Genomic DNA, 16271 nt, shown 5'->3' on the forward strand with positions numbered 1-16271 from the left:
TATTTGAAAATAAAGGTAATGTAACTCTAAAACTAATGTCATTGATATTTTGCACATTTTTTATTTGGTTATATCCGGAAGCATCAACGCATTAAGCATAAACATGTCAATTTTGGTTTATTTTTGTAGGTTGATTATGTTTCTTTTTAATTTGTTTAATTTTAATGACATCATTTCAATTATGGAGGTTCCCCAATTGGATTGAAGCCGTGTTATCGAATGATTGAGGTTTTTTATATTCTGAATTTTTTTGCCATCGAATTTACCTCGATAAATTGTTGGATTGAGTTTTTTTGTGAAGCAACAAAGTTAGAGTTTGCGATAGTTGTTATAAAGTTATAGTCTATTAATCTCTTATTTTCCAATCTTTGTCAAGTTTTTCTAAAATTAATTTAATCATATTTTTCTCATAAAGTGTGACCCGATTTTTATCTTATTTCCAACAATTTTTTTTTTGGGTTTTTAATCTCTTATTTCCAATATTTGTTAAGTCTTACAAGAGTTGAGATCCTCTCCATTTCTTATGTTTTCCATTTCTTCCATTATCAAAGTTTTTAAATATTTTGGGATGTATAAATGACATTTGGACCCACTTGATGTCACATTTTTGCATTTATATTCCCAAAACTATATAATAATGGAGGAAATGAAAAGAATTGGAAATGAAGAGGATCCTAACTCGTCTTACAAACCCTAATCTAATACTATTTTCTTCCTAAAGTGTGGGCCCCAATTTAAAATTTACTTCTCACTTCATTGTTGTAGGAATAAATTATGTTTTTTTTTCCCTTTCTTCCAAGCTTGATTGCTGAGAATCCGGGTAGCCATGATCCGCTCTAAATATGTGGATTTTGATTAAGGATTTCGATCATTTTGCATATATAAAAAAAAAGTCTGATTTGAGAGCAATACATGACCGAAACCATAGGAGAATGTACTCATTAGCTCATTATTATGGGTTTGGAACCAAAGACTTGTGGTAACATCGATGTAGGGGTGGACAATGGGTCGGGTTGGGTCGGTATGGCCCAAAATCTAAAACCGGCCCAATCGGCGGGTGGAAACCTCTGGCCCATATCGACCCAAAATCTATTGACGGATTGGACTGGGTGGGTTTAAGCGGGTTACGGGTCAAAAGGATGGTTTTATACGGTTTGGGCCAATTACAGCCCAATTGATTTTCTTTGTTTAATTGGTATTTTTGTTTAATGGGCCTATTTTCAAGTTTTTTTTGTAACAATCCAATTTTGATCAGTACTACCAAAATGAACATTTTTCTAATATATGATCATATTTTATTTGACACATTTTACTGTCATATTTTTCCTACCAAATTCAAATTGGACAATTTTTGCTGTCCAATAGCCACAACACACATCACATAAAATTAAGCCATTCAAACATCTCTAGGCGATTAATTTCCTAATAATTTGAAGGTGGGTCAATTTCACAACCTATATTATAAACATAACATAAAGTAAATATCACATTCATCTATATGATAACCATATTAGCAAAGTCAACCCAACACATACAAAACAAGTCATAATTAAGTCATATTAGGTCTAAGGCTAGGGGGCTTTACACAAAGAAGTAATAAGCTGTTTAAACATAAATTACAACCATTAAGGCATAAACCATCAACGTGATGAATTTCCAGATCAAGCAGTCTGGCACAACAATTTTACACAGCCTAAATACGTATATATAATATATAATAGTTATAAAGCTGGCTAAAGTACAATGCGCAGCTAAACAACACAACCAAACATAATCAACATAACCTCATAATATCTTGTTACTTAGTCATCCAAATTAATAAATAAATGGATTTTACAATGCTTTAAAAGCAGTAGCACTGCAAGCACCTGATGCTCAACACATGAAAAAGAATGTTGTTGCTGCACAAGTGAAAGTGAAACAATCTATATTAGTTATCTATGCAATCAATCTATTCAAAAAAAAAAAAATTTAAGTAGTAAGCATTTAAGAAATTAAAATTTGATGCTAAAACTTACAATTCACTAATCTTCACCATATTTAACTAGGCAGCCAAACATTTATCAACATTCAAAATCACATGGAGCCAAGCTCACAAGCAGGCTACATTCCAAAATGTGAGGTTCAAAAGAGTGGCATGTGTTGTTTGAGTCATATGTGACTCTAAAATATCAAAAAAATTCATCCCTACAAGTAATTAAATTAAATTAGTTATATATATTAACGAAGTATATAAAATAAGAGATAGACAAAAAATTGAATTGTGTACCATAAAAGGGAATCAAATAGAAGGTCCAGCTGCTGGAAGTGCTTCACCAGCAGTACCAGACCGAGACACCCCGCTTGTTCTAACTCCAAATGACATGTTTTGAAGCCAACTTTGAGTACACATCAAAGCCTCTGCCATACGTGGACTCAATGAACTCCAGTATGTGTTTAGAACACTACCACGTGTGCAAAATGTGCCATCATATGCAACCCTTGACACATTCCTTATTCCCCATTCCCTCAAAACTTCTTGAACTTTTCTCTCAAATGAGTCCTCTTTGTCATCTAGAATTAAAGTGAAACAAATGATTCGTTTTTTATAATTCCCTTCATTGTCAATGAAGAAGGCAGTGATGACCAAGTAACTAAGTTTTTGAATTGATGTCCAATGATCTGTGGTTAATGCTGAAGTAGCAAAGTTTTTCACAAGAAAGGGGGGTTTGAATTGTGAACCTTTAAAATTGTCCTTTAAAAATTAGATATCAAAACATACGTTAGAATGATCTCAGAATAAATAATATAAGTTAGGAGAATGATCTTAAAACAATCTCTGAGCTGCAAACAAAACAATAAGTGATTTGTGTGTGTTTGTGTTTGCACAAAATAAATATGAGTTTAAGGGAGAGAAGAGACACAATAATTTTATCCCGGTTCACCCCTTAATAGTATGGGCTACTCCAGTCCCCACGCTCCTGTGAGATTGTCCACTAAGAGATTCTACCGATCTCAAGATACACTTCTTTGATCTAATCCAAGATCACAATCTTCCAAGCTTCACTTGCTTGATCTACCTAAGTCTTCCTAGACTTTATGAGGTGTCACTCAATCAATAGTTACGTATTGAATTGAGCCAATCTTTTACAACTTTGATAATGGTTTGGATCTAAAGCTTTCTCACTCATACTAAGTTGAAAAGCTATTTACAATAAATCTCTCTTTGTTCACTCAAAATGGATACTGATCCTAGTATGATATTACAATATATGGAGTGAAGGAGATCTTTAAAGAAGAGCTTGAAAACTTGTATCACAAAGACAAGTAGATTGATTGTTGAAAATTGAACTCTTGCTCTTCAATGTTGCCAAAGCCTTCCTTTTATAGTTGAACCTTGAGTCTTCAGTTCCTTGGTCCCAAAGGAAGTTTTCCAACGGCTAGTTGCTTCAAAATAGACAGCTCATGCTGATTTGTTGAGTAGATAAGTTCTGACTGTTCTTTCTCAGAACGTTCTCTCTGCTGTTCTTCATCTTTTTAAACAAAAGGGCCATAATTGACAGCTTGCAATGGGCTGTAGATAGTTGTTCTTTACTTCCTCACCAAGTATGTCCGTTATAATCCATTTAAGCACATTTTGGCCAGCTGTAGATGAGCTTGCAACTTCAAAAGCAAAGGACAGTCATTCTCAGCATCATTCTGAGAGTGTTCTCCAATCTAGGCGAATTTTTACACTTGATCTTCAAATAGAGTATGATGCAAAACTGTGACCAGCTGTAATGTGAAGAGAAGGCAGCTGTGATGTCCTTGTGTAATTATTCACTTGTCCTTTCCATGTACTTTCTTTCTTGATTAAGAATTAATCTCTTGGAGAATGTTCATTAAATAATGACATTGAAGGTACATGACAACTAAGAGTTGAATATGTGTTGTCTCATCCTTATTGGTCTATGTAATCATTGTCTAAACACTCTTGATGCATCTGATGAGATGTTGCCTTGAGAATTTATCATGTTGCACATGCTTGATCCTTAACTATGGCCAAAGAGGAAAGTCACTTTTCTTCCAATTATTCCTTGCCTTAATTGTTCATAAACTGTTGTGATCTTGTGAGTTAAAGCCAAGATAAAAGTGCTTCTTTGTCTTGTATATGGTTGACTTAATGAAATAAGTGCTTTTGCATTTATTCTTGTTCATGAGAAGAATGTTGCATTTAAACCAGAGATCATTCTCAGACTGATCCTGAAGCTTCTCTTTTTGCCAAAACATAATGAATATCATTGATATTAGAAACTTAATTGTTCCTGGCTAATTAAAACACTCAAGAGCACTTGTTAGATAACAATGAGATCAGAATTACATTTAAAATATAATTAAGATGTTTGTTATCTTTAAAACATCAAATTGGGATTTTGCATTTTGCCTCAACAAATGCTACACTAGTGCAATTAGTTTTGAAAAAGGTGTTGAGCTTCACTTTTTCAGTCAAATAAAGTTTATAACAATCCTTAGCAATCGTCCTCCGTGAAGGAACAATTGATTGTGGTTGTAACAGTCTACCCAATTGCCTAAACCCCTCACTTCCTACAGATCTAAATGCATTTTCATCACTGAGAATAAAATGGACAATGACTTTTCTACACTCATCCATATTGAATATTTGGCTTTGTGGTTGTGGTTCAACAAATACTGAAACAATTATAATAAATTAAATGTTTTAGATTTGTAAACTATTAATTTTTGGCAAAAGAAACATAATGTGTTTTTAAATATTGATATAACTTGTGTGCTCCCTGTCCCAACTCCTTGTAACCCAGCTCCTTACTCTATCCCAGCTCCTTGCATGGTGATCTTGTTGCTTTTGCAAAAGAGAAACAATGACATTGAGTTTCTGGGTTTGGTAAAAAAAAAAAAAAGGGTTTAATTTGGATTTGGTCCCTATATGCATTTTCATTTTTGAATTTGTTACCTCTAAGTGGATGATTGAGCATCATTTTTGACACATCATCCTTGCTTGCCACATCAAACGCTGCCACGTTAGCCTCCGTTTAGCACAAATGCATTTTTTTAATAGACTTTGACGTCAGGCACCAAAACCAAAATGATTTGCACAACAATTATAATATTATCCATTTTATATTTTAAAAATAACTAATTAATTAACATAACAATAATATATGTATAACAAATTTGTGCGTTGATGAATCTCTTTTAAACTATATAAGCTTTGTGGTTCATTGATATTTAATTTATGCAATTGAAATAAATATTTTATCATTAATTCTTGTACTTCGTGCTTTTTTTTCTTGGTTGATAGACGAAATGACAAAGGCATTGAAAATTCAAACACATAAAGTGAAGTATGATGTTCGACATTAGCAATTTCGACATTTCTGTCAGTTAAACTAGAATTTGTGGCACTTAATGCTTTTCTTTATCTGGTCAATACTAAATTGATTTCAAAGAATATTTCACTACTATGAGATCTAAAATTAATGTTTGCTAAAGTAATCGCTATAGAGATATCGAATTATATAGTATGACTAATAATTTAGTGTTCGTTTATTATGATAATATGAGTAGACCTAAGAGATTAATGTGTTGTCCTGTGAGCTTAACTCAGTTGGCTTGACATTGCATTATATATGAAGGAGGCGCGGTTCGAACCCCAGTCATCCCACTTTCCACCTTATAGGTGAAACTTTTAGCCACTAAGCTACTTGACAAAAAAAATTAATGTGTTATATTAGATAAACAGTATCTGAGTCAAAAGATTGTACATGATTTATTTTGCTAAATTGTCGTGAATATAGGAGTACAATTGTTTTAGTTAAAACCTTAATTACTAGATAGGTAAAAAGATAGGGTTCGAAAAATTCCTGATTGCTTGTCGTTATTATAAACTTTCTCACCAATTAACTTGGAAAACCTCCCTTTTATTCTTTGAAATCAATCTAAGTTCCGAGTTAACTACTAATGAATCTCAATCCCCATAAAGACGATCTTACTTGTCATTATTATCACTTGAATGATTATGTCTTAACGCACTAGTTCGATTCACCTATTCAACCCACTCTTCCAGTATTTCTCTGTTTGGCCCATGATAACTAACTTAACACCCTACAACATCTTACACCGTTCCCACTAACACCATTTAAATAGAGATATTGAGGACTATGAGAAGGGAATACACTTTTTTACCAAAAACAAATAGAAATCATAAGAGTTGAATTAAGTTCCTTACCTACCAAATACCCTCTCACATTTTTACTTTACACTTGTTAGCTAAGGTTATTTTATGAGAATGCCTAATTAACAGGTGTGCTAAGCTAGACTTTAGTCTAGTATGTTATTAGAGTGTATCCTTTGAGATATCTCAGACCTCCTATATATAGGCGATCCAAGCCCTAGAAAAAGGGGGGCTCATGTGCCCCATAATAGGCCGGGGAAGTTGAGATTCACCGATTCCCTCCCCCACGTAGCTATTGACCTGGTGGCAGAGTGGTATAAGGGCTAGGCTCTATCTGTTATGGGCCGGTTCAGCCATTTTGGTCGTCCAGCCTGATGATGGGGCGAGCCCATTAGAATCTGGGAAGCCGCTCAGTACAACGCTTATATTGCACTTGGGCTGACTTTGTTTAATTTTCCCGTCATACTTTTATTTAAATAATACTCGGTGTTTTGATAAATTTCAATCTGGTTGAATCTAACCAAATTAACATGTTCTTCATCGGTTTGATTTAGTCCAAATCTCATAAAAAAATTAAAAATTTGAACCGACTAATTTTTATATATATATATATATATATATATATATATATATATATATATATATATATAATTAAAATTATTAATTAGATTTTCATAGTTTGCACTTCTTGAATTAGTTTGTGGCTCCTCCACTGATTGTGATGTATAGGGACTAAAAACATATTTAACCCTAAAACAAAACATAACACAAAACATGGATTTTTATTCTTTTATTTTTGATGAAAAGTAAAACATTAGTCTCTTAGCTATCTCTAAACAACTTAAATCTACGATAGAGATTAAATTGAGAAATTTGTTCTATAATCATTCCAAAGCCCTATAAGAACAATGATTTGATATATATTTTTGAATGCATTACAATGGAGTCTATCATCTCTATTAATAGAGACTGTTATGCTATAAGTAAGGAAAGAAATAATATAACATAATTACATTGTTATAATTACATGATTTGATTTGCTATACTAATTATCCTATGAGTTGTACGTGACACATGATTGTGTTGGCATATTTATAAGGTTTGACTTTCATATTAATTTCATATTATTCTCCAATATGTCCCCTCAAGAGGAAGTTACCATCCAGAACTTGCATCTTGGACCTTAGTTCTTCAAATTTAGCTCGTGGTAATGGCTTGGTGAGTAGGTCGGCAATTTGATCCTTGGTAGACACATGAGAGACTTGTAGTTTTCCATCGCGTACTTGTTCACGCACAAAGTGATAATCCAAGGATATGTGTTTCATTTTGGAGTGAAGGACTGGATTTGAGCATAGATATGTGGCACCAACATTATCACAAAGGAAAAATGGTGGCTTCAATAATGGTATATGCAGCTAAGACAATAGTTTTGATATCCACATAATTTTCGTTGTTGTGGTGGCTACTGCTCGATATTCAGCCTCAGTGGAAGACCTAGCAACAGTGCGTTGTTTCCTTGAGAGCCATGACACAGGGTTGCCTCCAAGATATATTAGATATGCAGATGTAGAAGTGCGATCATCAACATTGCCACCCCAACCAGCATCTGTGTATGCTTGAAGGTTGAGTGTAGTACTTTTCCTTAGCAAAATTCCAAAGTTAAGTGTAGCCTTGAGATATCCGAGTAGCCTTTTTAAGTGTTGAAGATGGAGGCTGGTAGGCTTATGCATGAACTGAGAGAGTTTGTTGATAGCAAAGGAAAGGTCAGGCCTTGTGAGATTGAGGTACTGCAGTGCTCCAATAATTTGTCTATAGATGGTAGAGTCTGCAGCAGTCGTGCCATCATTAAGTGTGAGTGTTGTTGATGTGGATAGAGGAGTATGTGTAGGTTTGGCTGCATCCATATCAAACTTCTCAAGGATATCTCTAATGAATTTATGTTGAGATAGGAATAAGCCTGTTCTTAAGGGAACAAGTTCAATGCCAAGGAAGTAATGTGGTGTTCCCATATGTTTGAGAGAGAACCGGTCGGAGAGAGATTGTATAAAGTGATGGAGAAATGACGCGTCATTGCCGGTTAAGAGGATATCATCAACATAAACTAGAAAATATGCAAGAATGGTACCCGAAGCATAAATGAAGAGTGAAGGGTCACTCTGGCTTGTAGTGAAACCATGGGAGGTGATGAAGGTTTTTAGAGCATTATGCCAAGCTCTAGGTGCTTGTCTTAGGCCGTATATAGCTTTGTGAAGTTTGCACACATAAGTTGGATGATGAGAGTCTTTGAGACCGGGAGGTTGTGCCATGTAGACATCTTCATTAAGTGACCCTTGAAGAAATGCATTGTTGACATCGAGTTGGTGCATCTGCCACCCTTTTGTCAAGGCAATTGTGAGAATTATTTTGATGGTTTGAGGTCTGACAACTGGTGCAAAGGTTTCTTTGAAGTCAACCCCGGGACATTGTGTGAAGCCTTTTGCAACAACCTTGCTTTATGACGAGCTATGGTGCCATCTGGATTGCGTTTGATACGAAACGACCACTTGCAATCAACAATGTTCTGATGCTTCGGAGGTGGGACAAGAGTCCATGTGCCATTTTTAATTAGAGCATTGAATTCTGCTGATATGGCTTGTCTCCAATAGGAATGCTGCATTGTTTGTCTAACATTAGATGGTTCTAAATTCTCAGGAAGAGGATGTTGTGATGCATAAAAGAATATTTTTGGTTTGAAAATATTGTTTTGAGATCTAGTGATGATTCGATTTGTTAAGTTTGAAACTGCAAGTGGGTTAGTGAGAACAATAGAATTTTGTGAAGAGGAAGGTTCGGGAGAAGATTCATTACCTGATGAAGTGCTTGGAGACAATGGAACCTCTTGAAGGATTGCTTCAGGCATGGGCGATGTTGTGGCTATGGGGGAGTTTGTTGCTGGTGGTATGGTTGGGTTGATATGTAGTATGGTGTGAGGTGGTGTCGGAATGGTGTTTGTGGGGAGATTGGTAGAATGTGTATTTTGTTTGATGGTTGGATAAGGAAAATGGTTGTGATGGAATACAACATGGCGTGAAATGTAAATTTTATTGGTTTTAGGGTCTTTGTTTCTTGAGATTATATTTTAGGAAGGGGAGTTCTATTTTTATGCAACTATATTTCAGGAAGATTTTTTTTTGTTTTTATGCAGATATTTTTTTATACACAATTTTTTTTATGTAATTTGAAGGAAAAGGTTGATTTGTTGAGGAGGCATTTCTTTTTTAATCATTTCCTTCTTACTCATTTCCTTTCTTGTTAAAATATATAATATAATGTTTCTTTTTTTAAAACAATTTACTTGGTTCAATTTTATTTATAGCATATTCATTTTAATATTAATTATATCATAATTAATATTTAAATTTTAATCGAAATTAGGTAGAAACAAATAATATAAATATATAAGGTATTGTGGGACCTAATGAATAGTTTTAAGTACCCTAAAATAAGAATTCGTGAATGTAGCAAAATATGTCTGAATTCCTTAAGAGTTGTTTAATCTTACGTGATATAGTAAGACCCGTATGAATAGTGTTAAAAACCTCAATTTAACTTATCGGGATAAAGATGTTCTAATGCAGCCAAATTTTTCATACTATATACACATGTGGCTCGTATTTTTCATATATTCTTTTCCACCTCCTTTCTTTTTTTTATGGGTTTTTTCCACATCCTTTCTTTTTTTTAATACTATATATGATATTGATCTGCTCCACCTCCTTCATTCATCTTTTTGTATTATATTTGATTTGATTGATGGATGATGAATTATTAAAATATGAACTGGATGGATATATACTTACAAAAAATGAATCAATGAATTGTTGTGGCTTTGCATTGGCCATTAGATGCTGAGAGGTACAAAGAGGGCCACTGCATATAGCTGGCAAACTCTCATGGGGGATTCACCATATATATTTTCTTTTGTATTCAACATTTCAATTAATTGAACTTTGTAACATTTTTGTAAGGAATATATATATATATATATATATATATATGTGTGTGTTGTGGCAAGTGTGAGTGATTAAGTCTCACATTGCTTAGAAAAATGGAGGTTGAACACTTTATAAGTGAGAAAACTCATAAACTTAACACCTTAAGATTTTGGGTAAGAGTGTGGTGTCCAACTCACTTGTAGAGTTGTTCTTGAGCCCAATGTAGATGATCCCCGACTGCCCCCGTGATGACCGAAGAGTGTGTGTGTTAGAGATTATATGTTACTACTTCAAGAGTGACATTGAACGGTAAATTATTCCGTTTAATAATTCATTATTAAAATTATTAATCTCACTTAGAAATTTTTAATGACAAAGATTGTAGTTTTTTATTTATTTTTTACGATGATGTAAGTATACAAAGTTTTCATTGTCGTTATAGTAATAATTGATCTCCGTTAAGAAATTTGTGAAGTACATGAGAATAATTTTTTTCTTCCAACTAAATATTTTCTATACGCATGAGTTAAAAATGAAATGATTTATTACCTGCTTAAAGAGCGAAATGTTCTTACTACTAGAACAAATTAATTGTTGATAGTTTACTTCAACTTTAGTCTTGAAAAAACGTTTGTTTAGTTTATGAATTCTGAAAAGCTATTTTTAATTTAAATTGGTAAAGTTTTTACTATTAAACTAACACAAAGTTATGAAATATTGAAAAGTTATATTTGGTATTTTTGTAGGGTTTTATCAAGACTTAAGATTCAACAAACACTAATAAAGGTAGGTCTTCACGCTCATTTCACATATTTACAGAGTATAAGTCAACTCTTATTAACAAAGGTAGGTCTTCACACTCATGTCTTGAAGGTGTACTTCAATGGTAAAAGGCTAAGACGTTATTTTGAGAAGGAGATCCAAGATTAGATCCCTGATTACTAGAGGTGAAAATAGGTCAGGCCGGCCTACAGGGGTCTATGGCCTAGCCTACATAGTCTTAGGTCAGGCCAGCTTATTTTTTTAAATAGAGCAGACCAATGCTTTTTTATAAGTTTATTTAACTAAAAAGTGTAAGTTTAAGAGTGCAACCTAAGAGGGGGTGAATTAGGTTTTAAGACTTTTTGGTTATTTTAGAGATGTTTTGGATTCCTTTTATTTTTCTTGAAAGTTATGGTGAAGATAATAACAATATGCTGAAAAATAAAAGAGAGAAGGGAAAGAGAAAATGGACACAAAAGATTTATACTGGTTCCCCTCCTAACCTAAGGATACGTCCAGCACATTCGCTTATTCCCACCTCTACTGATTACTAACATTTCTCTCTCCCCTATAATAATATATATATTCTATACTATATACTATATATAAAGAGAATACATGAGTTTTGGTGTGAAATTTTCATAATACCAACAATACCCTTGATTTTTTTAGTGGCAACAAAAATCTTTTATTAATAAAGTCACCATAACATAAGGCACATCTTTTTTTTTAGCAGCAAAAATATTTTATTAACAAACTCACCATAACATAAGACATATTTTATTTTTGACATAAGTTAGACACAGACAGACGCGGAGCGCGCCTGCCTGGCCCGCTAGCTAGTACTAATAATTAACATTTACTTATAAAAAATAAATAAATAAAACCATATTACAGTGTTTTTATTTAATTCACTTTGATTTTTTTGTTTGATATAATTATATCCAAGGCTTGTGAGACACTAAATGTAACTATATTATTAAGACAAAATTTGACATTAATTTATCGTTGTTAAATAATACTATAGACAAATGAGTGACCCTTAACTCAAATAAGTTAGCTACCCAATCCACCTAGTATCATATAATAATAAGCATATATTTTAATTTGTTTGAAGAAGGTGGGTGGTGGCCAAAATGTTCCTTAATTATGGGATAATACATATGCCTTTTTGTTCATATATATATATATATATATATATGGGTCATGCTAAATAGTGCCCCGGGGACACTAGTTAAGTATATTAAAAAAAATGAAAAAGTTAATGATGAGAGAGAGTAATTTTTTACATATTAAAGCATTGAATGCACAATTTACCAGATGAAATTTCCATATTTATATCTTTAACTAGAGCCCGGGGCATTGTTTAGCATTTTCCTATAAATAATGATAATGATTAGGCTTTATCTTTGACGCCATATATCTTAGAGTAACCACAACAGCCGTTGGATTGATAGTTGATCAAGACCAGCATTATGAATGAACGTCTAAGATTGAGAAGTTGGTGACATGTAATTTTCTTTGTACGATAACATTAATTAAACGTAAGGTTAGGTCATATGCATGTCCGTATTTTGTCCCTTGCTTCGTGGCAGGTGCTGTTTACTTTTCTAAATTTCAATCATTGTCAAAAATGTGTTAAATAATGGTGAATTCTTTGTTCACTTTAAATAAAATGATCATGAAGAAATTGACTCGTACCCGCCACGTAATTTAAAGTTGTCACATGCCAAAATAATGGTCCCTCTAGAAATTATTCGATCTCTTTTTTCTTTTTTATTATTTTTATTTTAAAGCAAAAGAAACTAGTTGTATTTCTTCGATTATTATAGAAAAAAATACAAGTGGTAAATAATGAGTGATGGGGTTAGACTCAGATAGAGGTGCTCTAGTAAGGTTATGAACTGTTTTAATGGCTTGCCTTTGAATTAAAAATATGAAAAGTTAGCTTATAGCTGATAGTTGAAAAAATTAAAATGTTTGGTAAAATTAGCTTTTAAAGTGGTTAAAAAATATAAAATGACATAATTGATAATAGGTAGTTTCTTTTTTAAAGTGAATAGTTATTAAATTAAAGGGTAAAAATGGAATAAAGTGTAAAAAGCTATAAGCTATAAGCTCAAACGCTAGTTGAAATAATATCTGAAAAAAAGCTATAAGCTAGTAAAAAACTTGTTACCAAACACCTCTAATTTTTTGAAACAAGCTTATAAGCTCATATAATAAGTTATAAGCTAACTTATTTGTGTTACCAAACACACCCAAAGACTACCCCTCTCAAAATCATTTACAATAGCGAGAACAAGAGCATGCGTGGTGGCTTCAAATTCAGTTATTGTAGCTTCAAAAGGAAACATGATAGTATGAGCCTAAACAAAGGAGCTTGAACTATCTAGGGTCTTCTAATCCTGAGAAGATCACCTCTTTGGGAACAAGTGATCAACAAGTCAGAAACTCATTCTCTAGAAGAACAATAGTAACACATCATCAACTCAACACTAGCGAGAAGACCAGCCATCATATGAAGACTATGTAACTTGAAACCACATCATCACAAGCTTCATCAACAAATCTCTCAACCAATACTTTCACTCTCAATTAATCACTCATCATTATAAATTTGAGGACTATTCTAATATGATCTATAAGGTTGTTAAGCATTTTGCTCACGTAAATTGCACTTTTGGTCCTCTATTTTATATGTTCAATGATTTTGGTCCCTCCATTTAAAAATTAAATATTTTTGCCTTCCTATTTTCATTTTTTTTTGTAGGTTTGCCCCTAACTCATTTTGTCATCCATAAACACTGATGTATCCCATTTTTTTGATAATGGACACATAAAGCGCTGATGTTGCAATACACACATAATAAATAATTGTGAGATGTCAACAAATCTTTATTCTTATATCTGAGACATAATTTAAATATGTAAATTTATCCTCAAAAAAGGAAAAAATATGGAATGAATTGATCTCACCTTTTTATAAGATTTTATGATTTCTGCTTCCTCTAAGGAAGAGCCTAATTGTAGGAAAAATGGAATTTCCACGACGATTAGAGGTGGGAATAGGCTAGGCCGAGCTAGGCTTTGCCAAGCCTGAGCCTGGCCTGTCAAAAAATCGAAGGTCTGAGCCTGGCCTGTGGCCTATCATAGGCTTAAATTAGGCCTGAGCCTGGCCTTTTGAAAGTCTGATGTGGCCTGTTAGCCTGTTTAAAAGCATATTTCATATGAACATATTTAAATAAATAATTATATTTATTTTGAAATATACTTATGAACTAATAAAATAATTTAGAGAATCCAAATTATTATTATATCCAAATTATTTATTTTAGAAGAATTTTAGTTAAATTCTAGAGCGAATATATGAGTTTTTTTTTTTACTAAAGAACGAATGTATGAGTTAGAGATCAAATCAAATTGCTAGATTTTATTTATCTTTCACAAACTCTATTTTGCTGGAATTTTTTTTTATAACGAATTTCTTTGGATTGAAATTTCTTCTCATTTTAAAACTATATAATTAACACAAGATAAATTAGAATAAATAAATCAATAAGCAAATAAAAAATTATATCAAACCGACCAAAACAATTTTTATACGTTGTTTATATATTGTCCAACAATATAATATCCATGCATTTTTTTCTCCAAAAAAGTATATGTCACATAAAATTTATCCTTTTTTTCTTCTAAGAAACAGCTGGAAATTAGAAGCAAATACTAGATAGATACACAACACAAGTGACCAAATTAGCTATCAATATTTATTTTTTGAAAAAAATCAAGAAATAAAGCAGCCATTATTGACCAGGAGGTGACCCGAAATATATCAATTTTCACCAATCACATAACGAAGTAGCCAAACAATATTAAGATCAATGATTTGATCTCTAACTCATATATGAAAAAATTTAATCGAGAGGAAAAACACATTTATATATTCAATATAGATTTTTCAACAAAGATTACTCATTTTTAAAACATTAAATTTAAACACTTCTCTCCCTCGATATTTTAGTTCGTCACATTATACTCAACTTTTTGGTGGTAAATATTCCATTTTAAATATAAGATAATTTGATAAATAAAAAAGTTGATGTACGATAATTGAAAATTTAGACAAAACACCCTTTTTTTTTTAATTAATTTTTTATGAGACTTAGGTCTCGTTTGATCCTACTTATTTTCTACTTTTTTCTTCTCCTTAAATGTAGTAAACAAATAAAAAATTGTGTTTGACCCAACTTCTCCTTATTTTCTACTTCTTTACTTTATTTCTCTAATTCTTTTAAGAAAAAATAGGGTCAAATACAATTTTCTACTTCTCTATTTCTTTTATGGAGAAGTAGAAAAGTAGAAAATAAGTAGGGTCAAACGGTGCCTTACTCTATGCTTTGGTAATTTGAGGTATTTACCCAATAACCAATGAAAACTAGCTACATAAGTAAATTTACATGTGATACCCAAAATTAACTTGTAACTAATTTTTATTTCACATGCATATATGACTCATTTTCATTGATCGCTGGGTAAATACCATCAAATTATCCAAATTATCAAGATATAGTTTGGTTTTTTCTAAATTACCCCTTCATAATTTGAGGATATATTTATTTATCAACAAATGAGAACAAATCATATGCATGTGAAATAAAAGTTAATTACAAGTTACTTGTGGGTCCCATATACAAATCTTCTGAAGTGATTTGTTTTGATGGATAAATACCTCAAAATTATATAGGGGTTGAGTAGGTCTCACCTGTCCGGGATTCAAACCCTGACTCCATCATAATATTAATATATATGGTGTCCCTACCAACTAAGATAACAAAAAAAAAACCTTAACTTTTACTTATATTTTAGATGAAATAATGTATTATAGTAACCCTAATTCTCCACTCAGCCACCGGCCATACTCTTACTAACCTTAATTCTGCTTTTGTTTTTTTCTTGGTTCATCCATTAGAGATTTAGGATAGGATCAATTATGATCTGGAATCACCCCTATTGATTTACACATAATTTTAGGTTTCATTTGAGTTTTTCCTTTGCGATTTCTTCGTTTGTCTCGCCTTAATGTGGAGTTGTTTGTTATCCCGTCTTTGTACGGTATTTGTCCCGTCTTTGTACAGTGTTTGTTTTGTTTAAATTTGCAGATTTGTTTCAATCCAAATTCAGAGCAGATTCAATGATTTTAAAGTCGTTAACGTTGCAGATCCGGATGCATGATTATTCCGGACACTTGGTTTTTATTATTAACTCGGATGTAGACATTGAGTCGTTTTATGCTATTAACTCGGATGTAGACATTGAGTCGTTTTATGCTATTAACTCGGATATTATGAGTTTGTTCGTAGATT

The sequence above is a fragment of the Trifolium pratense genome, linkage group LG5, assembly GCF_020283565.1.
Source record: "Trifolium pratense cultivar HEN17-A07 linkage group LG5, ARS_RC_1.1, whole genome shotgun sequence".
In the NCBI taxonomy this organism is placed as follows: Eukaryota; Viridiplantae; Streptophyta; class Magnoliopsida; order Fabales; family Fabaceae; genus Trifolium; species Trifolium pratense.